The following is a 25757-nucleotide window of genomic DNA, read 5'->3' on the forward strand; positions in this document are numbered from 1 at the left end:
TAGTACCATTCAAAAAAGGTGTCTTATATAATTCTCATTGTAACTGAACATCCAAGAAGAATTTAAGCAGCTAGCTGAAAGCAAACTGAAAGTTTTAGTGTTTGGCTTCCGTTTTGTCTTTTTAAAACTTCTAATTGCTCCTTTCAGTTGTCTAAAATTCATGGAACATGAAGGAAGTAGGTGACAATTAGCGGTGACTTCAGTGAGGTGATGCTTAGAAAGAATCAACCTTAGCAGAGTTTTTCCTATCTTAAACATGTGGAAGTGAGATTTAAAAACATCTTTGTTATATGTTAGGAAACAAGGGCTGCAGCTGATTTCCTTAGTATCAAGTGCAGATGAGCAATCATTGGAGCGTCAGAGAGATGTTTTTCATTTCTACCAGGGTGACTTTTCCCTTACAATCTCTGTGTAGACAATTAAGCTGTTAAGTTTCATGGCTGTTTGGTAGAGTCTTGCAACTGGCAAGTCATGCAAGATCTGAAGATCTTGCAATCTAAAGTACTTTAAAATAATGGTAAAACATTGAAAGCAAACCTTTCAGAGCTGCAGAGGAAAAGGCATTGGCAAGGCATGCTGTCTGTCTTACAAAAAAACTTTAAAATGTAAAGGTACCAATAAAATCTTTAGAAAATAAAAAGAAAAGAAAAAAAAAAAGATTGGCATAGAAGTCTGGTGTGGAACCAGCATTTCTTGGCTGTGTACAAATTCTTTCAAAGAAACATTTGGAAAACTTCTTTGCAGCATTTTTATTGTGTTTTTCTTCATCAGTTTCATTGCCAAAATAATTTAATGTGGGCTGAATACTTTGTGCGCTCTCATTCTCTTTAGGTTTCTTGACATGAGCATCTTGTCTCAACGGGGGGGGGGGGGGGGGGGGGGGGGGGAAGAGAGACAACTTTTTATCTGTTAGACAATTCAGGCTCTTCATTTGGAGCATAATGGCAGCAACTGTGATGTGCCGTAGCCCAGACGGATTCCTGGAGGCTTCAGCCCAGGGCTGTACATCCTGCGGCTCAGGAATCCTTTCACTGCTTCCCTGTGGCCGTGGCCGACAGGGACAGCTATTCCCTAGTTAGGCAGCGGTCATTAGTGAAGGTGGCAAAAAAAGATCCTGACTTTGAGATGTCCCAGGAGCCACAGAATGTTTTAAAACCACTGAAATGTCAGTGGTTAAAGTGGTCAGTGTTTCGTATGGCACCAAACCCAGTAACAAGTTGGAATTCCTGTTGCGCAATGGTTTGTTTTTTAAGAGTAGAAGAGTTGCATTAGCAGAACAGATAATTGTCCATCTGGCATAATATCACAGTTCTGAGTGCTTCAAAGCAAGGTGTTTATTTTCGTTTCCTCAGTATACTGTTAATTATTTAACACTATCGCCATGATGGGGTTGGAGCAGAGAGGATTTCTTTCTGATCCCAGCTGGTAATCAGATTATGCCTTGATGATAAGGACTGATAGCCCTAATAATTCTTATATAAGATAAAAGAAAGCAATATTTATTTTTATAATGGAAATTTTATTTATGTTTTGCAGACATCTACCACATAAGGTGGAATTTTACAAATACTCCAGAAGCTTTTTGAAATTCACTAGCTAGTTTGTCTCAATAGTCTCACTCACTCTTCTGCAAGTCCTGTAAATTTGCTTAAACCACAGCTGCACTGATCCTCTTGCCTAACGGTAAGATTGGAATCTTTTCATCCATAATGAATAAAGTCCTATTATGTCTAACAAGATTGACCCAGATCCTCCTACACATGACATGCAGCGCTCCATCTGTACAGATTTGAGTAAATAGTATTTCTTTTCATTCTAAATAGTCTCTTAAGTTTCTAAGTATTCCCAGCTCTGAAATTTTTGTGGATAATGTGAGCAGCCACCATGAGCGCAAACACTTCTTTTATTTGCTGGCTTGATTCTAGAAGGACAGGGAATGAGTTGTGATAGCCCTGTGCTGGTCCACAGAAGACTCCAGGTATTTTTTAATAGTTGCCTTCCTTTGGTCTAGAAGAGTCATTGGTAGTTGGGATTAAGTATTTTGGATTTCCAGGCTGGGATTTCTTTACAGAAGCAAGCTCTTGATCTCCCCTTCTAATTCACTAATGCTCTCACTTCTTCCTGTGTTTTGGATTCCTTCCAGTCTAGTCGTAGCAGCAGCTGTGAACAAATGGGTCTCTTCATTAAGCTCATTTTGGAAATTGTTTGTGCTGTATCCCTTTTTGAATATTGGAATGACATTCTGATCACCGTTCCAGATTAATAGGCGGTATGTCTGGATAGGGAGTTTTCTTGCGCTAGGATGTGAATGAGCAAACATAATTTATTTGTCTCTCACATGTGCTTTCTTCCTCACGGTGCCTTTGGCTGAAGCATCTGGGCAGTTCCGTCTGTATATTTTGAAAGCCAGAGTCAATGCCTGCCTTATCTCCGAGGGAATGTGGAGTTGGACAAGGCCACATGTCGCTGGAATATAGCATTTCCCTGGCTATGCAAGAGAAAAAACAAGATCCAAATGTTGTTTTGTGGCATTGGCAGCACCCACTTCAGCCTTGCCTTGGGTCTTCAAGATCAAAAGAAAGAACTGTCAGTGGCAACTGTATCTTAAGCATCTCTACACTTTGCAGGCAGGCTTCCAGCTGGCTGAAGGAGATCAAAGGTGCAAGAGAGACATCTCGCTGTCCGCGTCTGGGAGGCTCCACACGACAGACAGTGTGGCTGCAGTGTGTGAGCCCACCGTGTGGCACGCCTGTGCCTGGCTTTGGGAGTGAGTACCAAGTTACATGTAGTGATGCTACAAATGTGCCTGGAGAGGAACGGCACTGTGTGGCGTGTTTGACTTTGGCCTTCACTTCCAAAGCAAGGTGGCTGAGTGCAGGAGGCTCCTGGGGTATACTCATGTTAAAACAGTCAGAGGAACTGTTGAGAAGAATGAAGTGCCTGAACTCACAGCATGCACCCTCCTAGCTCGTGGTAAGTGCAAAGTAAAATGCATTAGCTTAAATCACGCTCTAGATAATGAAGAGGCTGAAACTGAGGGTGTATCTTAGTTTACTTTCAGGTTTTTTTTAAAGTTGATATTTGTAACAAATTGAGTGTCCATATTGACAGTTATCATGTCTCACCTGCGGGCTGTCACTTCTTAGGGTGTCCTTATAAAGTTCCTTGTAAACGTGCACTGATCACTCCAGGCCTGTGTCTGTCAATATTCATGCATCTGATTCTAAATCAAGTGTTTGTTTCTTGCTTGTAAATAGATGCAGATGGACCCGATTTTAATTCCTCTGGATGCTGACAAGCTCCTCTGGCAGGCATTAGTTGGCTTTCTGATAGGGGAAAAAAAAAAAGTTACCATTTCTCACACCTACTTTTCATTTTCCATAGTTCACTTTCATATATTGCAAACTCAGTTCCAGGAAGCCTGATCCAAACTGTAGCAGGACTTCCATCAGGGCCCAGGTCCATGGCATTTTCTTTTCTTTCTGTGCTCCTGGTGAAACCGATGTTCAGCAGGAACTGTGAAATCCTTTGTGAATTGTACCGTGGCTGTGTGGAGATGTCCCTAACGCTGTGGGCAGCCACCTGCATGGGAAGTGATGAGCGTTTTTCCTTTGAGTATTTCACCTGCTTTGCTACATGCTGATAGCAAAATGCATGGCTACCTCAGTCATTGCTGGTGTGATGCCAGTGAAATGATATAAACTTAAGCATGAAGTAACCTAGTTGTATGCTTTTCATTTCTGTAAAATACTTAATTTCAAAATCCATTAAACTTAAAAGGGCCTGTAACTATAGGACCGAGAGGTAATGGTTTTAAGCTGGAAGAAGGTAGGTTTAAATTAGACATTGGGAAGAAGTTCTTCACCGTGAGGGTGGCGAGGTGCTGGCCCAGGCTGCCCAGAGCAGCTGTGGGTGCCCCATCCCTGGCAGTGCTCAAGGCCAGGCTGGACGGGGCTGGGAGCAGCCTGGGCTGGTGGGAGGTGTCCCTGCCTGTGGCAGAGGGTTATAGATGATGATGAGCTAGATGGTCTTTAAGGTTCCTTCCAACCCAAACCATTCCGTGATTCTATGAAAATGGGCCCAGTACTGATGTACCTGTTTTTTTCAGTCCTTTGCCTTCCCTTCTGTCTTTTCAAATAGAACAACATGGGAGGCCTTTAATTTTCTGCATCAGAACTGGAGATGGGATAAACTGTAAACTTGTTTGCCTTTTTCCAGCATGTGTTGCATTCACAGACCGTGAAGAAGTCTGTGTTCTACCAGGGCCATGGTAACTGTCGCCAGATCTTGACTTGATGGACCAATTTTAATTTTCACTGCTATTATCGGACTGAAAAACAACCCTTTTATATGCCAAACCTGGCCCTCGCTCCAATTGCTACTAGGATTGGCAAACATTCCAGGAATCTCATGTTCTGACTTAATTCCAGCATTCCTTGGTGATTCAGTGATTTCTTGGAAAAATATGTTCCATTTGAAATTAAACAGTGGCCATGGTAGTGTGCATTTGCGTAGCAGCTTTCACCTGGAAAGATCCCAACTTGTGTTCCTGCCCATCTGTCATGTCCCGGTTGGCACAGCCATTAGGAGGTGACCACTGGTGATTCCACCTGGGATGCCCACACACGGCAGCCACTTGGTCAGCGCGGCCGTTGGGGCTGGGATACAGGAGGAACATGGGGCTGTGCAGCACTCTGGGGGAGGGGGTAGAAACCTTCCGAAAACAAAGACGGGGGAGTCCAGGGGTGACCTCTCCCTCCTGTCTCTGTTTGATAAGTGCAAAACGTTCTATGGCAATTAAACGTGATGAAAACCACTGTTTTATCTCACCCCAGGCCAGCGATCTCCCCCACTTTAATAGGATGTATGGCTGGCTTAAGCACTGTTTAAAAGAAAAAACCCCTACACTTCCCATACTTAGCACCCTCCAAAAAGTCGAGTCAACCAGAAGTTCAAGGTTTGTTGGGAATGTGGCCTTTAGAGGATAGTCAGCTGTGAAGGAGTGAGGTATTCTCCCTCTGCAGCATGCAGAGCCGTGGGTTTTGGTGCCGCCTTTGGACTGCGGGGGTAGGTTATCCCCCGGGATGGGCTGGGGGGTCTGTGCTGAGCTCGGCGTCCAGGGAATCATCCCTCCCATTCACAAACCCGAGTGGAGCTGCCTCAGGCTGGTCCCTGGTAGTGGGTGTCGGATCGGGTGGCTTTGGGAGTGTTACGTTAGTTGCATGAGCAGCAGTTTGTCCTCATGGGAAAGTGAGGAGACCTTTTTGGATCACCTAATGCTTGGTGAAACTCTTACAAATACCAGGGTAGGAGATAGGGAAAGCATTTGGGGTTGGTTGGTTTGTTTCTATAAGAAAATAATTCTCATGTATAGTCTGATAGGAGCTTTGTTCCCTTTTTTTCTTTGAGGCCCCTTTCCCATTGGGTTTGCCAGTATTTCTCAGCATATTAGCTTGGGCTTATGAGCATATGCATTCTGAAAGGCAGCTAAAGGGAAAAACTGGCAGAAATTATACATACGTGTCTTATGTTTGGTCTGTGCCCATATAGGATGGGCATGTGCTAATAGTAGGTACTACAGGACTGATCTTAATTTCTTCCTGTTGATTTCTTTAAGGCATACAGCAAACATGCCTCTTGTCATTTTATAAATAGTAATTTCCTTCTCAGCCTTCAGCTATAAAAAAATGCAAGCTTCTTTCATGCAAACTACTTGTATATTTGGGCAGATTGATGCATCTGTTTATCCTGAGACTGACACCAACATGAGATAAAACGTTGAAGGGTTTACAGCAAATTACACCTTTCTCCTCCTCAGATTTAGATGAATGATTCTCTATCACTGAAACACTTATGCTCTTGGTTGTATGATTTGCAAGGACTGGCAGTATACAAAGAAAAAGTACTATTTGTTTTATGTGGAAACTTAGCTGCTCTTAGAATCAGCTACAGTAAAGCTGGAAAATATGATGATATTTTCATAACACAGTTAAACCTGGGTCAGCCCAGGTGGCACCATACTTTCATGCGCAGTGCCCAGAAGCACACGCTGCCAAATTGTACGGAGCCTGGTCTCGCTGCTGGAATTGGGAGGAAAATGAGGGCAGAGCAGATTCCAGCTCTTTGGGTATGTCTATAGTCTACCCACAGAAGCCAGTGCCAGGTCAAAATGCACCTTTTAATTGTGAGCAGTGATGAAGCTGGAACAGAGCTGTGAACTGCTGAGTATCTTCAAAAATGTCTCGAGACTGAAGGATCACGTTTTAACAGCCACACTCGCATTATATCCTTAAGGGGGTAATGGAGTTTATTTACAAGTTAATACAAATATTTTGTTTCTGTGCTACTTTAGAAATTCAGCGTACTTATTCACAAAGTGAATGAATGATTTCCCTTAAAGCCCCAGAGTGACATTCAGAGACTTTGTGTATTCCTAGAATCACTTAGGTTGAAAAAGACCAGCAAAGGTGGTGAGGTTTTTTTTGGTGGACTACAGAAGCCAGTCTTTGGGCGCCCAGCTGCAAAGCAGCCAGCAGAAGGGTGCTGGTGGGCTGAGTTGCTTGGCAGTCAGTGTGGCAAACTGCGCCGGCTGGAAGCTGTGACCCATAACAGTGTCGTTGCTGTCTTTGCTGGATATGAAGTGAAGTGTATGCTTAGTGTCATCTTCATCTCCTCTCCCAATAGCCAAAGTCTTTGGTTTTTTTGCTGTGCTTGGGAGAGATTTTTACGCAGCAGTGTCTTTATTGGCATTTCATTTGAACCGGGTGTGCCAGTTTCAGCTGGGATAGAGTTAATTTTCTTCTTAGTAGCCGGTGCAGTGCTGTGTTTTGGGTTTGGTGTGAGAACAATGCACACTGATGTTTTTAGTTGTTGCTGGGTGATGTTTATACTAAGTCAAGGACTTTTCTGTTCCAGCAAGAGGGCTGGAGGGGCACGGGAAACTGGGAGGGGACACAGCCAGGACAAGTGACCCAAACTAGCCAAAGGGATATTCCATGCCATGGGACATCATGCCTGGTATATATAAGCTGGAGGAAAAGGAAGGAAGAGGGGCAGTCGGTGTTATGGTGTCTGTCTTCCCAAGTCCCCATTACACGTGATGGAGCCCTGCTGTCCTGGGGATGGCTGAGCACCTGCTGGCCGAAGGGAAATGGTGAATGAATTCCTTGATTTGCTTTGCTTGCATGCACAGCTTTTGCTTTACCTATCAAACTGTCTTTATCTCAACTTAGGAGTTTTCTCACCTGTACTTTTTGGATGCTCTCCCCCATCTCACTGTGGGGGAGTGAGCGAGTGGCTGCATGGGGCTGAGTTGCCAGTTGGGGTTAAACTGGTTAAACGACAACTGGGTAACCAGATGGCTCGCTTCTGACTACGGAGAACCATGTTACAGAGATACATGTTAGCTTCCCGTGTCTACAGACACGTTGCTTGCCTTTGCTAAAACCACCTCCCCACCTACTCGTTAAGAGGTCCTTTTTATCAATGTTGCAAACATGTGAGCCGTCAGCAATCCTGCTTTTCTCTAACGTTCTTCTGATCGGTCTTGGAGAGCCGTGAGCCTGAATCGCAGATAGAACGTGGACTGGAGTGCTGGCCGCCCCTCTTGTGTGTGCACTGGTGTTGATGTCAGACCCATTGCCTCCTCATCACCTTGGATGTTTTACGAAGGTGCTTTCTGAAACACAGCCATCACGTGTCCTATATGGTGCGTGTGTGGTGTTGAATGTATAAACGCACAGACAGAAAATTTGCAAAATTCTATGGGGCTGGAGGTTTTGGTAATCTCTTCTTTTTTTTGTTGCGACAGCTGTTTTTGGTGAACTGTGAAGCAGGTAGTAACCATCTTTAAAGCTTTCTTTTATGGAATGTTACAATTACTGCTTTTGGGTTTGTCCTTTGTGGCATGTTGAAAAGCATCTTCTGGTGCTCGTAGTAGATTTGATGTCTTCTGAGCTGTTCTCCGGGGGCAGCTTCTTGTTGCACAGGATCAGCAAATTAGGCATTACTTGTCCATAGAACACAGCAGTGAAGAAGAATCCCTCGGAGGAGTCTGAGCCTTTTGGTGCACTCGTGCCAGAGGCCAGGGAGAGGGGATATCGCTGCAGATGGGTGTGTGGGGTGCATAGGCTAGCCTTGTAACTTGTTCATATCTCATTAAAACGGTTGTGTCAACCAAGCCTTGTGGTTGACTGAAAATTGACCAGAGCCCTCTGTGAAGAGGGTAGCGTTTGAAGTGGAGTGGGGGAGAGAAGCTCCTACTGGTGGCATGCTGGCAGGATGGACACTGCAGACTTCTTGCCTCCTGTTCTTTGAAGGCAGCACTTAATTAAGACCCAGCTGCCACTGTCTAATGGACTGTTGAGACTAAGTTAAAGGATCTGAAGGGTATGTGACTTGTGTCGATAGCTGCTGAGTGGGGTACAGTATCCCTGCACACAAGGAAAAGACCTCATTTATTTCACTGAAACCATTGCAGCTTCCACCATCTGTAAGACAGGCTATTAGGAGTGTCTGGCCAAAAGCAGTTCCTGAAGGGAAAGCAGTGGTCATGATGGAATTTGGGAATAAGCTTCTCGGGGCCACTGGTTCAGGTATGAGATGGCAGCTGTTAGTAGATGCTCTTGCTCCTGTGTGCTGCTCTTGCCTATAAAGGTACCTCAATAGCTATCTCATTTTCTTTGGTCCTCAACAAAGGAGTTCATAAAGTAAGTTTACAATATCATCCTCCCTGAAAATTGCATTACCTCAGTTTATAACATATTTCCTGATGGATTCTCATTTGAGAAGGCTTTTAGCTTTCAGAGAAATTGATAATCTTTCCTGCATATGCATTTCCTAAAGCAAATATGGTAGGAAATTAGATCCCCAGGATAAGGTTTTGTAGAATGGTATTTAGGCCTGGCACAATCTTATTCATTAGTTGATTTGTCAAGTTAAATCCCATTAACAGCATCTTGCTTTCATTCCTCTTGGACTACACAGGTCTGTTGAAAAGGTCTCTGGTCCTGTTGCGCTTTTCTAATAATGATAAAACGGTGATAAAATGAGTTGATCTGTTAGGACTGCTGTACTTAACAGACAATTTACATTGCTGTTGGCAGTTAAAGGTGACAGAATATGGCAAAACAAACAACAAAAAACGTGATATTTTACAGTTTAAGCAACACATTTTCAGATTTTTAGCGGGATTTGTTTGCATATTCTATTCGAATCATCTTTATGCCACTATTAATGAGAAGCGTGTTTCAGTAAAAAGTTGTTTGAAAATAAAATGATTGTCAGAAACAACTGGAGCAACTTGGGTAACCAGCTGTAAGCGTATTGCTGAAAAACACAAACCCAATATTCTTCCATGCTTCCTTGCTAGAAAAAGAAAGACCAATTCTAATGATTCTCAAGGTTACAACGAACACATGACACAAGGGGTATCTTTATGAGTTTCCAGATTGCAGCCACCTCCGAGATGGATCCTGTGGAGCCTAAGGACTGAGTCCAGCCAGAATGCTGCAACGCCTGCACGAAGGCAGGGGCTTGGCGTGTGGCTCGCAGGCAGCATGCTGCCTCTGAGCTTCCTGCCACCACAGCAAACGAAGAAGTTTCGAGAGGAGCCTGGCAAGGCAGGCAAGCACGGACCAGCGCTAGAGTTTGCAAAACCAGCACAGCCCCTGTAGGGATTGTCACTAGTCATTGCTGCATCCTCCGTTAAAAGGTAGAGCAGCTTCAGCAGCAGTGTGCACGCTTAATTAGCGACTCAGTCTTAGGGGAAAACGCTGCTTCTTCCATTTTTCTGTCCTATTTATGTGCATATTTTCTTAGGATTTACTCATCAGCTGTACTAGATAGACCAGAATTACCTCATGTTGGATGAGTGAGGCCAGAGTTTCTGTCCCATTATGTTTACATTTACATGTCTTGGTGATGGGCAAACTTAAAAACATGTGGGTTGAGTCTGGCTTTGTACTTGGTGCCCTGCAATTTGGCTGCATGAGCCGCATGGCATGAATTGAAATGACTAAGAATCTGCCTTCAGCATGTTTGTGACAAGTTACGGGGTGCTCTGCTGAGTTATTTACGCAGTGCTGTGAATCTTCATGTCCTGTTCAGGAAGCACTTTTATCCGGTTCTTCTGTGTGGCTGCCCTAGGAACAGCTCAGGAAAACAAGAAGCTGAGTTTTTAGCAAGGAGAACCACAGTGAGTTTATAGTGGTTCATGTTAATCCACCCAATATTTTGTCTCATTTGCCGCTGGGGAGATTTTACTGTAAGCAGCTTAGGCAGAACAGAACGATGTTGCCTGGAGATTAAAACATACCTGGAAGACACAAGGATTTTAGGTGATTTTATGAAAAGTCACAGAGCTAGGTTTTTCAGGTTGTCTTTTAAATGCATTACAGCCATTTGCATCCTCCCAGCAATGACAGTGGAACATTCCTTTAGCTATTACATGAGGCAGAATCTCCTTTCAAAAGTGATTGACTGTGCAGCCCGTCCAGACATCTGAACTGCTGGAAATAAAGACAGGGGCACTGTGCCATTTTTTTTTTTTTAAATTATGATTTTTTTGATCAAAATGCGCTGGATTCGTGGGGTCAAAAGCATTCGGACTTCCTGCAGTGAGCAGATAATTTGTAATTAATGAAATATATTAATGCAGATGCCAACAGAATAAAAACACTGACCCAAATGTTTTGATGTAGAAGAACACTTTACAGCCCACATAATACTCTTGTGAAATACTGTGGTAAAAACCCTTTCCATTGTGCTCATGGAGTGTGTCAGCCATCAATGGGTTGATACAATATAATCTGTTAACACAGTGAAATCCGGTTATTAAAACAGATTGAAGATACTCTGGCCTGAAGACTAAAGCATTCTGATTTGTTTTTTTGATTGTCAGATAGTTGCAGGATTGCAGGGTTAATTCTCAGTGTCCTATTTTGCCACTATTCAGTGACAGTGGCAAATAGCTACATTTAAAAAAAAAAAAAAGGAACAAAAGAGGTTTCAGATGTCGCACTCTATTCCAGGAAAGCCTGCCAAATCTCCAGAAAGCTGAACTTAGTAACTGAAACTGTTAAAATCATAAAGTTTTATAGAATTTTCTTTTTATTATGCTTTCATCCTAAGGTATTTAATAGAAGATGTTACACATGAGATGGTAGGATGTCATATGGTTTTGGGGCTTAATCTGCAAGGTCACTGTTGTTTCACTAGTCCGCTACCAAGGCACAGCAGAATATTCACCGTGTGACCCAGGAAGCTGCGACATGCACGGGGCTTTATGCGACCGTGTGTTTTCACCCTCCCCGCACCAGGAAAATACTGTGCACTCGCAGAGATGTTCCTCACTGAAGAGAAGTTGGGGGAGGGTAACAAATTAATAAAAGAGCTTCTTGTGGGACTGCAGATGGAGTATGCCACACATTTTTTTAATAGTAGTTAAACAAAAGGAATGAAATAGTTTTCCACAATGTTGCTCTTGGTCTGACTGCTGGGGCTTAAATTAATGCTTTCCTTTTGTGGAAGAAGAGTGTGGGACAAGAAAGGGAACGGTTTCCTTGGGCAGAGTGGATTTTGCCCATTCGCAGTTATCTCTGAAAGTTAATGGTAACGGAATAGACTTTATTCTATAACAAGCCCCAAAGCAGCAGTGTAATAAAAATATGGATGATAAAATATAACCAACGGGGAGAGAGTGGTGATCAGAGCATTGGACAGAGAGTTTGCATTCCTGGATTCTCTTCTCTCTCTCGGTCGGTCAGATAGACCAAGTCTTTTCCCTGCTGCATCTCCATGTGAAGAGCTGGGAGGGTGCTGAGCTGCATTGAAGTACAAGCTCTCCCAGGTCTTAGTTTCCTTGATGCACCTTTCCTGCCCCGCTCGGCTGGGTGCGAGGGGTGGGCTATCGTGCCCTTCCAGTGCAGTGACCGCTCTTTCTATGACAGTGTGGCACAAGAGCAGAAAGGAGGGAAACTGGTAGCAGATGTGGAGTTCCCTGCAGCACCATGCTAATGCAGCTTAGCACCTCCAGAGCCAGAAATGGCGTTGGTCTGTTTGTTCTGGGTGAGCCTCAGTGCTGCTGGGACCACGTACATCTTTGGTTGCTCGTAAGCATCGCCGTGTCTGCTTGTGCCCATCCCTGCAGTCTCCATGCATTTCCTTACCAAAACTCATGGGAAATATTTCAGCCGGATTGACTCCTTAATCAGGTTCAACCTGTGGTTGCCCAGTTGCTGGCTGGATGCTGTGAAGAAGCTGCAAAAAGAGAAGATCCAAGCAATAGTCTTGGGGGTTGCATCGTGGGGGTTGCTTAATGTGGCTCTTCTGGAAAACTGAAAGTGGAGCCACAGGTTCTCTGGAGCCACAGTGCTATGCAATGTTGTATCCAGCTTCTGCACGAGGGATTTGAAAGAGATGTTCTTTGTTAGCCCTGGGATTGTGGCATGGTGTGATTTTTTTTATTTTTTTTTTTTTTTTTTCTCCTCCCCCCTGTTTTCCAAGTGCCACTGTGTAAACAGGCTGGTAGGATCCACCACTGCGGCACGCTGCAGCGTTTCCCCTGCAATGATGAGCGCCTCAAGCGAGGGGGGCCTTGCTTACAACTCCGGGCAATCCTGAAAATGTGGAACTCATTCCCTCTGGAGTTATGAAATGTGGACGGACTCCTCTTTTACAGTGGAAAAGCATGAAATCATAGCTACATTGGCTAGAGTTATTATTCATTTAACAGTTAAACTTCCATTATGTTTTACTGTTTGCTACATGCCATTTTTATGTGCTCCAGCTTTATGTATTTTGCAGTTAACCGTTTGAAAGGAGAAAGAAGTGATTTACCAGGACTGCACCTTTCTCCTTGCTAACTCTCGTGCTTTTCTTGTTGCTAGGATGATATTTGTTTCATGTTGCACATGGGTATATTGAAAATTGTAAATGTATAAAGTTTTACTGTCTCATTGTTCATAAGAGACCCCTAGAAAAAGAAAAAAAAATGACTCTACATATGTTATGATAAATCATCCATATCCGTGGGTATAACCACAGCTGTGAGTACCAGTACTCGTCAGTTTGGAGGAGCAATTACTGTGGGTGATGTTTTGTTTCGCTGTTACTGTGCAAAAATGCTCAAGGCATAGGCTTTGCTTTTTAAATTAGTAACTTTTATGTGTTAGTTTGAAAAACTGGGGAAGAAAAAAAAAGAAAAAAAGCTGGTACTTGTCATTGTTTGAAATCAACAGCAGCCTTTCTGTTAACTGAGTTAAGCTTGGCCTGTGCCCATTATCTTCTACTTACTCATCAGAAAAAGTTTTCTTAACCATGTTTGCTTTGGCTTAAGTGGAAAATTTGTTCTTTTTTGCAGTAGTTCTGTGTTGCGTGATGAAGTTCTTCCCCGAGAACCCCCTTTTCCCAAAGAAGCTCCATAAAAGCTGTTGGTGTGACACCATTGCTTTGAACTTCAGCTTGAGCCTGCTGTTCAGTGCAGTTGAACAGAAGCTCACACTAGAGTAAGTAGATTCTCCTTACAGGAGCTGCTGGCCCTTCTGGTATGGCACCTCACTGGAAATTTATCCCAGAAGCCTGAGCAGCAGTAGGTTTTAATGTGGTAAATTAAGACTGCTTGAGGGAGAGCTGGGGGAAAGGCATGGGGCGCTTCTTCCTTACCCCGTCCCTGCAGGTGGGGAATGTGGTGTGGATGGCTTTGTTCTTGCAGCACCCCAAACATTGGGAAGAGGAGGCTGGCTTGTGTGTTGGCTACTCTGAGTAGTGGAGGGAAAATACCTGGGTGGTGAAAGGTATGTGGCTAAGGCTGCATTCCCCCTTCCCTGCTCGAGCACAAGTGTGAAGCTGTGAGCAGAAGGAGGTAGAGAAATCTGAGGTGTGGGTGGAAGAACTGCTGCAGTATACCTCCACAGGGGCTGGGGTCGGCACCTAAGGGTAGGTTAATAGAGGTACTTAAGATTGTTTTCACTGAAATAGCACAATTGTAGCAAATGAAAAATCGGGACTACATGTGTGCCACCATAACACATGCATAACTGATGAAGTCTCGTGTACTGATCTAATTTCTGTACGCTTACAGCACTTTAATAAGATGCTTGCAACCGGCACCTGAAGCCACAAGCTACAGAAGTTGCTGTTAATTCCACAGTACTAGATTTAGAATCGTAGAATGGCTTGGGTTGGAAAGGACCTTTGAAGGCAGTGTAGTCCAACCCCCTGCCTTGGACGGGACACCTTCTGCTACTCTAGGTTGCTCCAAGCACCATCCCACCTGTCCTTGAGACTGCCAGCGATGGGGCACCCACAGCTGCGCTGGGCAGCAGTTTAGTTTAAAGCAATCATCACTGTCCTGTTGCAGAAGGACCTGCCAAAAAGTTTGTCCTCATCTTTCATGTAAGTCCCCTTGAAGTACTGAAGGGCCACAATAAGGTCTCCCCAGAGCCTTCTCTTCTCCATAAGTACTGGTCTTGTACTTTTGCTGTTTTTATTTGGTGGAAATGTAACCAGATTTACCTTTCTTACTTAACATATACTCCATGGTTACCATTTTTTGTGTCTAAAATGATTTTGAAAAAGATGATGGTAACTCCTTGATTTGCTGTCTTCCTCCCTTTCCGTGAAGCTTGTTTTCTTTTGTGGTGTGAGTTTGCCTGCTGGGCTATTGCAGTGAAATCATACCAAAACCACACAGGGTTTTAGGACCAGCACCTTATTTTTAAGTCTTTGTGTTTGAGATTCCAGTTTGGGAGTTACCCTGAAGTTTCAGCCTTTTCACACCGTTTCCCCAGTTCAAATAGGGACACGGTGCCCCTAAAAACTGGACTGCTTCAAATTCATACTGATAAATTGCATGAGAAAATAAACAGAAAGAATTTTATTAGTCTGCTTTGTAACTTTTGTTAATCACCATGGTAATTTGCAATATGGATGTCCTAGAGAACAGTGAGCTGAATGTGAGCCAGCAACGCATGCTCATAACAAAGGACCAGTGGTATCCTGGGCTGAGAAGCTTCCCTGGCAGGTTGAGGGAGGTGGGCCTTCCCGTCTACTCCTCCCTGGTGAGATGTGCCTAGGTATTTGTTGCTGTCCTGGACTCTCCAGTACAAGAGGGACATGGACATACTGCGAAGAGTCCACCCGCAAAGATGGTGGACTGAAGCATCTGTCACATGAGGAGAGAGTGAGAGAGCTGAGACTGTTCAGCCTGGAGAAGAGAAGGCTCCAGAGGATCCTAACATTGCATAGAAATATCTGATAGGAAAGGTAAAGAAGATGGAGCTTTTCTTAGTGGAGCCCAGAGACAGGACTAAGGGGCAACAGGCACGAAGTGAAATACAAGAAATTATGTTGAAGCATAAGGAAAAACAATACAGTGAGAGCAGCTGAACACTCACAACAGGTTGTTTAAAGAGGTTGTGGAGTGCCTGTTGTAGGAGATAATTTGAAACCTGACTGACACAGTCCTGAGCAACATGCTGTAGTTGAGCCTCCTTTGAGCAGAGGGGTTGGGGTAGATCATCTCCACTGGTCCCTTCCAGCCCCAATGATTTGTGGTTCTACTTGTCAGAATTTGGCTTGGGCAATGCTACATTCATCTGATATTAATGAAGATTTTGTGGTTTATATTTTTAGCTGTTCATCAAAGTATTTTGCTTAATGAATGTTTTGTAAAGTACAGCATGCATTGCAATGCTGTTCTAGTGGGTTTTGGCATTACATAAGTTTCCATTTGTGTCTGTGTGGGGTTTTTTCTGTTTGGTTGTTTTGGGTTGTTTTTAGGGTTTTTTTATATCAGAGTCCCTAAAATAAGTTAAAATGAAATTAAATTGACAAGCTGTGGGTGGAAACAGCCACGGACTGAAACCTGGGAAGGAATGTGGAGAGCATGGACAGTACAGTGACTGAAGAGCAGTGGTGAGCCAGGAGGGCCACAGGGCAAAAGCCAACAGAAGATGCCCATCCATGCTTCTGGGAGCTGCTTACTGAGGAAGATCCTTGGGCCCCTCGTCAGGGAAGATCCAGGGGACAGAAGCATTTCTGTAAGCCAGGTCGGGCTGTTGGATAGGAGGAAATCAAGGCTGAAAGTGTCCCGCAGAGTGTTTTGTTTGCTTTTGGATATTCAGATCAGGTGATGCTGAGTGAATCTCAACACAACTGCTCCAGGACAACTCAACCAGGCTGGGAAGATGATCAGAGAAACCCACGTTCGGGTGAGTTTGGAAAGAGGCTGGTGGCACACTGAGGTAATGGAGGTGGGGGTGGCTCAGGGACAGGCCTTGCCAGGATGAGGTGACAGTGGTGGGCACAGGGACACAATCGCAGAAAGCAACTTCAACTTCAAGGACAGACAGCTGCGAACAGCCAGGGAACCAGAAGCGTGGGACTGACCCCAGCCACCACGGGTAAGCAGTCAAGCCAAGAAATTGTGAGAAGCTGGGAGAGGCTGTGCAGTCTCAGTCTGCACGGCAGAGCAGTGTAAAGAGGGTGCCATGCTGGCAGGTACAAGGCTGTGGCAAAACAGCAGCAAGCAATGGTATTCTAGAGACCAGCAGCGGCACTGGTCACACAAGTGCTTTACTGGTCATAGCAGGAGTGGCTGTAGCTCCCTGTGGTGGGACTGCAGGAGCAGAACCACAGTAAGTCCTGCAGAGGTTTTGACAGTGTTTGGGCACGCTGCAGCCTGTCTCCTCCTCCTCCTCCTTTTCTTGTGGGTGGAGGCGTGCTTAATGCTCATTTCCTGCAGCAGAGGTTGATGCAGTGACGGTATTTTTAGTGGGCACTACTAACTGTGTCTTTGAGGCAACACTGCCAGTTTCCAGTGTCTCCAGCTTGTTGCTCAGCCTAAAGTGGGTGTGTGCTTGGTCTTTGGGTCAAGTGTATTGCAGCTGAAAGTTTACAGAGGTGGTAACACTTCAGGACTCTGAGAGTTGACTGGAACCTCTGGGCCCCTCTGTAAAATAAATCGCTTTGCTATGTAAATGCCCTCAGCTGATGAGCAGCAGGTCATGATGAAAATGGTGAAGTTTCTGATCCATGGAAGATTTACCCTATCTCAGGTCCTGCAGGTTTAAAGAAAAGCAGCTGTTTAAAGCATAAAATAAAGAAACAAATTCCTCTGTGAAAAAAAGAAAAATGTCATTTGATCATCTTTGATAGCTTAGAAAAAACTTCACAGTTCTTTTCACAGAGACGCGGCACTTAAGGACATGGTTAGCAGTGGGCTTGGCAGTGCTGGGTTGACAGTTGGACTTTGATCTTAAAGGTCTTTTCCAACCTAAATGATTCTACGAAATTAAGAGGTACTGGGCTTTCAAAATATGTGTGACACAGCTTGTTATAAGGCCTGTCTGTGAATTAGCTGTCTTTTAGTAATGAATGTACCTTGGAAATTATTTGGGGTTGGGTCTCTGAAAAGAAAAGTAGCAGTGGCAGAATGTTGTTTGTGTTCTTTGGGGTTTTTTTGCTTTAAATAGGTAGGAGACTGATTCTGCTTGCCCAGAAGTTGAGAAAGTATTTGGGGTTACGACAATACTTTTCTTGTTAAACACCTAAATGTCTCAATAGCTTTTGAATATATAGTGAGTGCAAGATTTGGCTAAAAGGTAAGGAAGAACCCAGACAATAAAACGTGCGTCTGGGCTTAAACTTTCCAAATATGCAATGGTTCCAGCTGTGGCCATCTCTGCTGTGAGGGAGCATTTCAAGAATGTAGGGATTTATCAGGGCTGGTTTCATGGCTGATGCATGCAGAGCTCCAATTTCAGCTCTGGGGTGGCAAAGCCGCCTCCTGAGCCCTGTCAGGACTCAGTGTGACCTCCTAACAGTAGCGATGCTGCTGAAGTAGAAATGCAAGATACATTTCTGAAGCTGTGCAGGTCTGGAGAACCCTCTCGCCTGGAGTTTCTGTACTAAGCCTGCCAGAGGAAAGGAGCAGCACCTGCAGCACTGGCTTCCCTAAAAGCAACACCGATGGCAGCAGCAGTGGCTGCCACAGGGACCCTATGTGCTGGTTGGAGGTGGAGCGCCACACTGAAAGGTTTAGGTGATGACGGTGCAAAGCAGTAACAGTAGCTCAGTCTGGCTCATCATTCTTTTCTGACTTGGGATGTGACCTGAAGAGCAGTGTCATGTACCTGTTCTGTGACAGCAGGAGCATCATCCTCCACCAGCTGGGAATTCTCCCATGTTGCGGAGGTGGCTTGTAGGTGCCCAGCTTTCAGTGATGGTCACTGGGCTTTCATTGCCTTGTTTCCCTCAACTGTTTGGAAAATCATAATCTGACAAGCCTCACTGAATTCTGAAATGACAGTGCATACTCTAACCGTTATTTTCAAGTATTTCTTGTCAAGAAATAAAGGCGTTGCCCACCACCTTCCCTATACACTTTTGGACACGGTGTGTAACTGAAAGCCCACACTGGATGCTAGCTGCAGTCTCCAGGTCAGGACAAGCCTCAACCATGGTGCAAAAAATCCAGAGGAGACCATGAGTGTCCTGGAGCAGTACTAAGTGCTGTTATTCTAAGGGCAACCGGTCAATCAGTCGTTCATGCGCTGGGAGCGAAGGGAGGGAGCAGGCGGCTGGGCAGTTTTGATTTAAATGTCAAAATTGTTTTGAAACATAGTCTGTGCAGTATGTAGGTCAGTGCTAAAGGGGCAGACTGTATCTGCGAAGGTGCTGAGAACGATTAATTTCCCTGGACAGAATTCTAGGGGTTTGGTGGTTGGTTTTTTTTTTTCAGTGTGAGCTCAAGTAAAGCTGCACGTTCTTATTCATGACGGACTCAGGTTTCGGACCATCTGCCCAAAGGGGAAATTTATCCTGGCAACTGCTGAAAGGGGAGCTCTTGTGGATTGGCACCAGTTTGTGTATAAAAAAACTTAATTTTTTTTTATTTTTGCTGCGTTTAGTGTAGCTTTTCGAGGATAGTTTATTGACATTTCCTTCTGTGTTCTCTAACCATTTGCATCAGCGAGAGCTGATATTTGGGTGCTTTCTAGCAGCTGCCAGGCATCTATCAGCCTCCTTCCACTACCATGAGCGAGCCCTACCTGTATTCCTGTGGGAAATTGCGATGACGGTGCTAGCTGAGAGCTCGCTTCTGTGTGAGTAGCCCGACTGACTGGTGGGTCTGAAGGGCCCCGCTGTGTTTTTTCACCAGTCAGTCAAATTTATGCTGGTAATTTTGTTAGTTACAGCGGTGAAATCACATGGGAGTGAAGGTCTCCTCTCGTGAGTTGAGAAGCGTGGGTCGGATCTGCTCTGAAGCACGAGGGATGGATGAGATAACACCTCTGCAGGCATCCCGACTGCTGTGTAGCTCTGTCAAGTCCTTTAAGTTCTTTAAGAGTTTCTTCAGTCCTTGGCTTTTTATATGACACCTAGCCTGGCTCAAGTCTGCGTTGCCAAACAATAGATGCTAATGGTGTAATATTATTTTAATTATATGTGTAATTAAACTGTGTAATATATTTTAAATCCAGCCTAATGGAATATTTAGGGAAGATTTAAAACCTCATCAATAGTCCTTTATACGAGCGTGAAGCTTGCTTCCCTTCCTCCTTGATACCAAGCAGCCTGAAGTTCGGTCACGGCCCTGCAGTCTCAAGCAAAACTTTTAAAACTTGGCTGATATGAAGTTTTAAATGAATGTACAAAAAAGTCTGAAAATATCATTTGATACTCTAAAATATTAACTTTAAATAGTGATTTATTACTTATCTTTTGCCACATAGTTTGGTGCTGGTTATGCAGGAATAGATTTTTAGAACAGACTCTGTAACTGTTACACAGCCCTTCTTCTGGTGCTTTACAGATTAATAGTGGTCCTCAAATGGTAACGAAGGAACACATCTCAAGGGCCTGGGTTTTTATTGTGATTGCCAAGATGCCTGAAAAGAAGACCTGTGTTAGCCCTTACTTGCTTTTTTCTGTATTGTCAGATACGCAGAGTCCCTGGTAGATGAGAAGCAGGTGGAGGGATTATGCACAAAGAAGCCACTGGATGTATTCTATGCAGAAGGCTGCAAAGATTGTTTAAAGATGGCTTTGCTCGATAATCATGTCAGCCCTATTTTCTAGCACAGTTTGGCAAGTTCCTCTGAATGCTTCTCCTGGTATGTGCACACATAACGTGTATGTGCTGTGTGTCTTCAAAGAGTACAACTTCATAATTTAAAAGAAGGCTTGCAAAAAGTGCAATTTACTGAGTAAAATCTGTTTTTTCTGGAATCCTGATGGATTGATTTATCACTTCTGCAGTTTTTTCTGGAAGCTGCCACATCGTGGATTTGTGCCTTCTGGGTCAGAGATGAAAGGAGCTGGCCAGTGACTCTGTGGAATTGAAATAATATTTTCCGAAGGTACAGTAAAATTTTGGCTGTTGGGTTCAAATGCACTGTTTTGCCTCATCAGTGAAGGCTACTAATTCATATTTTTGCAGCAAAGAGAATACTTGCATTCTTTGTTGCAGAACGTCTTTAGGTGTTGCTGGATTTTTGAGCATGAGTCAAAAAGTACTGTATTTTCATTTTGACCTCTTTTTCATTAATTGCGGAAGAAAAATAACCTATAGTGTGGGATTCTGTTTGTGTATAAGTGTGCACTAAAGAGTTTGGATGTCTGTGTTCATCCAGAATTTGTTCATGGGCTCGTCAAAACTGGCAAATTATCCAGCACGTGAGACTGGCCGTGTGGTTGCTTTTGGACAGTTGGAATTATAAAAGCAAAATAATGCAGATGTCTTAACATTATGTCACCCCTGAAGTCTGTGAACATAATTAGAAATGCCTTTGGGAGGCTGAGTATTCCCCAGAAGTGTAATCATTGCCGTATCAGATTGGTGGCTCTCCTGCTGCGGTGTGCCTGTTTCATTGCTGTAGCGCTCAGTGCTGACACCTTTCCCAAAGTCCGCAGCCTTGGAGAGGCAAGGGAAATTAACAGGGGAAGGAAGTGCACTGGAAGCAATTTCTCGATGATATCAGTTTAGGAGATGATTTAGTTTCACATTCCTATGCAGTACGGTGTTACCTCGAATAGTTTCTTTATGGTGCCTCAACCAGCGGCAGGCACTGCCTTAGGGAGGGGGAAACACTGTGGACAGCTTCAGCTGCGTGTAAATGTGCTCTGCTGGACTTTGCTTAAGCAAAAAGCAGGCATGCTAGGTTTTTTAGTCATGCTGATAAGTGCATAGACAGAGAAGAAAGAAAATTTGCCAAGTAAGAAAGCATTACAGACCATCACCAAATCAATAGCAGAATTGTTCTCTGCACATGGATGTGTTGCTGCTTATAAAGAGCAGAGGCTGTTCTGCTGTCCTGTCGTAACATCAGCCTACGCAGAAGGACCAGTGGGAAGTGTGCTCAGAAACATGCAGGAGTTTAAAATTATCCTATATGCATGATATATATATTTACATTTTTTTTAAAAAAAAAAAAACATGTATTTATTTTTGTATATGCATTTTCTGAAATCTCCCACCTTCCTGTGGATGTTTCAGTGCTTTCAATTCAAGCAAGTCAAACTTTTTTTTATGGGGGAAGACTACAAAGAAAATTGCTCAGATAGTACCGGTGGGTGTTGCTGGCGCTCGCTAGGCATGACACGCGGGCTGAACCACCCGTTGGGGGTGTGGGCAGGTACCTCAGTGCTGGTGCGAGCGGTGCTCTGTGCATTTGACCATAAAAACCAAAAGAACTTCTGTGTCTGTTGGTTTGTCCACTGAGTTAGCTTTGTAATTTGAAAAGCAAGGCCAGTTGTTTCTGAGTTTCGCTTTTGTTGACATTTTTTTCACTGACACGGTCTTGTTGAGGCAAGAGCAGTAATTTTTAGTAATTATCTTCACCTAGTTTTGCATATAGGAAGCTGACTATTAAGAATAATAGACCTTAAACATCTTTTCTCTAGAATTCAGCCAGTTAAAGATATTTCTTGGTAAATATTCTAATATTCCTTTGTCTTTGCCAACTTAAAGTATTCTGAAAAATAAAGGAAAACCAAAATCAAGTTATAAATTAAAAATCCCAGGAGTCTACCCATGTGATTCATACTTCTTCACCAGGTCTTTGTTTTCTCAGGTTTAGAACTGTGATAATGTGGCAGTGGCCTCCCTTGGAAGCCAGTGCTTTACCTTTGGGAAATAGTAGGCTTTTCTCTGGATGTGCTGCTTTAAATCCCAGCCTGTTTCAAAGCCTGGTACCTTCTGGTAGCTGGACAGGCAGAGGGAGGGAAGGGAGGAGCTGGCAGGGCCAGAGAAGCTCTGATGTTGGAAGGCTCCTTGTCTTTTGACAGATGTGTCTATGAGCAGTACCAAAAACGTGTAAGGACAGATCAGTGTCACCGAGCATATTCTTCCATTCTTAGAATTTGTAGCTTTGCAGTGTTTTGGTTTCTAAACTAAAAAAATAAAGTTACTAATTGCTAGAAAGTGAAGCAATCGAATACAGCATGTGATTTATGGCTTAGCTGTGGGCAGGAAATATTTGGAAATATTTGCTTCCTGAAGAGGTTAGTTTTATGTCGGCTGAAATTGAGGTTTTACTGGGGACAACTCCAGAAATGCCACACTGGGCCTTACCGTTCTGACAGCCAACTGAAACACTGCAGGTGATAATTTTAAAATAATGTAAATATAATGTAAAAAAATGGAAACCTTAATAAAATCAAGTTGAGATACTGATTCCATTGCTTAAATTGCAGCATTTGTAACATTCAAATGAAAGGAAGAGGGAGGAAAAGCACTGATTCTCCTGCCTCCCTTCCCTGTACCTATTCTTGGGCACCTTGCTAGGTGTCATTTGGCCAAGGAATCAAACTTGGCCCTTCAGGCAATTTGTGAGAGCAGAAAATGGGGTCAGCTTCCAGAAGATTTCGGGGCATATGCTACAAGGCCATTAGTCCTGGGCTGCACTCATGCCACAAGCAGAAGTGTGATGGACGTGCTGGAGGCGTGGCAGCAGAGTCCGTGTTGCCGTGCCTTTATTGCTAGGGCTGCCTATGCTGGAAGCCAGCAGTGGAGTGTGCTCTCCTTTCAGCAATCCTGTCTTCAGGCGTGCACTTTTAAATTTCTGTAGGGCAGCTGGAAAAAAAATAAACCAAAAATTCCCCATTCCAGTGTCCCACGTTTCTCTGAATTCAGGTATTTGCCTGCAGTTCTGCTAAACCAGCATTACGGAGTGGCATTTTCAGGAGTTTTAAGCATCTGTCAGTGGTTCCAGGATTTTCAAATGGACTTTAGTAGAGCAGCTAAATAAGATTCAGGTTTTAGAAAATGAGTTGTAGCCCTTACTTTCCAGTGCAGTGCTCACTGCAACATCTTGAAACCAAAGCTCTTGAAAACCTTTACACTTGATGAGGATATTAAGTAAGGCTCGAGCATTTTGGGGACAGTTGCAGGTCCTAAACTCAAAGTGCTGGAAAGTGTGTCTCAAAAAAAAAAACAACAGCGATGTCTTTGAAGCAGTACATTTCAAATACAGTGGTAATAGCTGGTTGTCCCAGATGTGAGTGGTAACAGTTAAATTCTGATCTCTGGGATGGCGCGTTGCTATTTTCTGCCAAGCATTTGTTGTTACTAAAGAACTTCTTCTGGCCCAGCCAATAACATTTTTCCAACGTATAAATATCTCTACATTCATAAGAATGTTGCACCCCTTAAAAAAAGTCAGCGTCAAAGCTGTTGGAAAATACAAAGTCTTCTTTCTAAGACCATTAGTTTCTTTAACTTAGTGTTTTAGTCTGGGTAATCTATGCAGTGACATCAACAGCCTTTGCCATGAAGATTTTGTAATGTGAGCACAATGTAATTTTTTAAATTTTTTTTTTAATCATGGGTGCTTTTGAATACTGAAGCCCCCCATGCTGTCTGTCTTTCCTTTCATAACACAGGGTTATTCACCATTTTCCCCAGCTGTTTTCATCCTGCCCCAGGTGTCTTTTTCTGTCCTGCTCCTCTCTGGTGAGTGACAGAAAAAAAATCTTCCATTGTTCTTAGTTGTTGTCTGCTTAGGTTTCAAAATTAAAAACCAGTTAGCAGCCATATCCCGTGCAAGAATGCTTTATTTCCATGGATGACCATCAAAATCCCCAATTCTTCGTGTTATTCCTACACAGAATGCGAGAAAGCAGCCAAACCCATCTGACAGTCAACTTTGCTTCTGCACAGAAAGAGCGAGCCTAATACCGAAAAGAGCTTACAAGGCATACGTAAATAGCTCCCTCAGTTCATCGCGTTTCATGCATCACTTTATATGCACCACTACTCCTGTTGGCTTCACAAGAAACTCTGCATCTAAGCAGAAGGTAAGGGAACGAGGGCTTTTTGTTGGAGCAGTCTATATTCTGCAGAGAGTGTCCAGTAAGTATATTATTGGAATGAAATATTGTAATATGATAACATATAATTTCCAAATAGTTTCTTATGACCCAGTAGAATCCTATTGTGGGGTGGGGGAAGCGGGGAATAACTCACTGTTAAGGATACATAAAGAGGTCTGACTTTGAGGACTGTCAGTTTTTATCAGACTTGCCTTCAAAGGAGTGTCATTCTACTGATAGGTCTTGGGGTCTGATGTATGTCCAGCTTGTTGAAAGTATTTATGATGGGAAATGGCATGACAGTGTTAAGATAAATGCTTCAGTCCTCAAGCATGGCTTGGGAGCTGTGTGACAGTGACAGGGCAAAGTACTGCTAAACAGTTGAGGTTTGTATTTTTTTTGTCACCGTTCAAATCACACCCAAATCCATGTGCTTTATGATTTTAAAGGAAAATTTTAAAAAGTCTGTGTATGCTTTTAAAATTCCAGATTTCAGCTGAAACTCAAACTATTAAACCAGCATAAAAGAATCTGTGCTGGAGAGATTTCCAGCCAGGTTGAAACACAACCGGTACTGGAATTTTCATTTGAAAAATCTGATCTTGCAGAACTGCTTTGTGTATTTCCAGGCCGTTAGAGTCTGGACAATCTCAGATAAGCGACTACACTCCGTGTATTTCTTGTAGCTAAATCTAACCTGCAGAGACTCACTCACACCACAGACAAATCTGCCTTGTGAAGAGGCATGTACAGCCTGGGAGTTTGCAGTGTTTGATCATGATTTCTGCACGTTACACAATTCACAAAGATGCTCTTCCACAGTCTTAAATGACCCAAAGATGTCCTTTAATAATCATCTTTGGTTTGGTGAAGCAGTTCCTGACTCCTGCACGGGATGATGGCTTGAGCTATGTGGACTACCCATACATATAAATTTGTAAATGGGCACAAATGTTTGTAAGGCTGGAGGCAAAAATACTAAGAGTGTATTTCTAAGCTGTATTTCCTGTGTCTTGCTTAAAATGACATTTTTAGTATCTGTGGCACATGGCTGATTAAGCTTAAACCACTAGAGCTTTAAATCAGGTTACATTGAGAAGGCTGTTATTTTGGGTTTGGTTGTAATATGTGTGCATGGATTTCTAACAGAAAAAACCCCCAACAACCCACAGAGTTGTTTCAAAGCATGTCACCTGTTTTTAAATAATTAGGTTTTTTCATTTAAGACTTCACCTATTTTTTCCTGTTGTTTGGATGAAGAAGCTGTGTTGTTCTTAACAGTATCTGTACACAAATTTGACAGCAATAAATTAAGAACTCTTATAGAAACCACAAAACAAATTCAGCTTTATTAATTTCTGGAACTAGATTCAGAAATATAAAACTGATTTGGTTTTCCTGAAGTTGAGTATCCCCCTACCAAACTGTAAGGGAAAGAATTC

The 25757-nt window shown here is 43.4% G+C and overlaps 1 long non-coding RNA gene across 1 annotated transcript in view; it reads left to right on the forward strand.

Moving 5' to 3' along the window:
• Positions 1-1546: 1546 nt before the first annotated feature.
• LOC119154395 overlaps positions 1547-25757 on the forward strand; it is a 41366-nt gene continuing 17155 nt past the window's right edge. Inside the window, exons 1-6 of the long non-coding RNA XR_005106447.1 lie at positions 1547-1683; positions 2374-2973; positions 13361-13505; positions 16125-16211; positions 20263-20363; positions 24112-24355. This is a non-coding gene — a long non-coding RNA (uncharacterized LOC119154395). The remainder of the gene's footprint in view (positions 1684-2373; positions 2974-13360; positions 13506-16124; positions 16212-20262; positions 20364-24111; positions 24356-25757) is intronic.

This window comes from Falco rusticolus, chromosome 1 (assembly GCF_015220075.1).
Source record: "Falco rusticolus isolate bFalRus1 chromosome 1, bFalRus1.pri, whole genome shotgun sequence".
Lineage (NCBI taxonomy): Eukaryota > Metazoa > Chordata > Aves > Falconiformes > Falconidae > Falco > Falco rusticolus.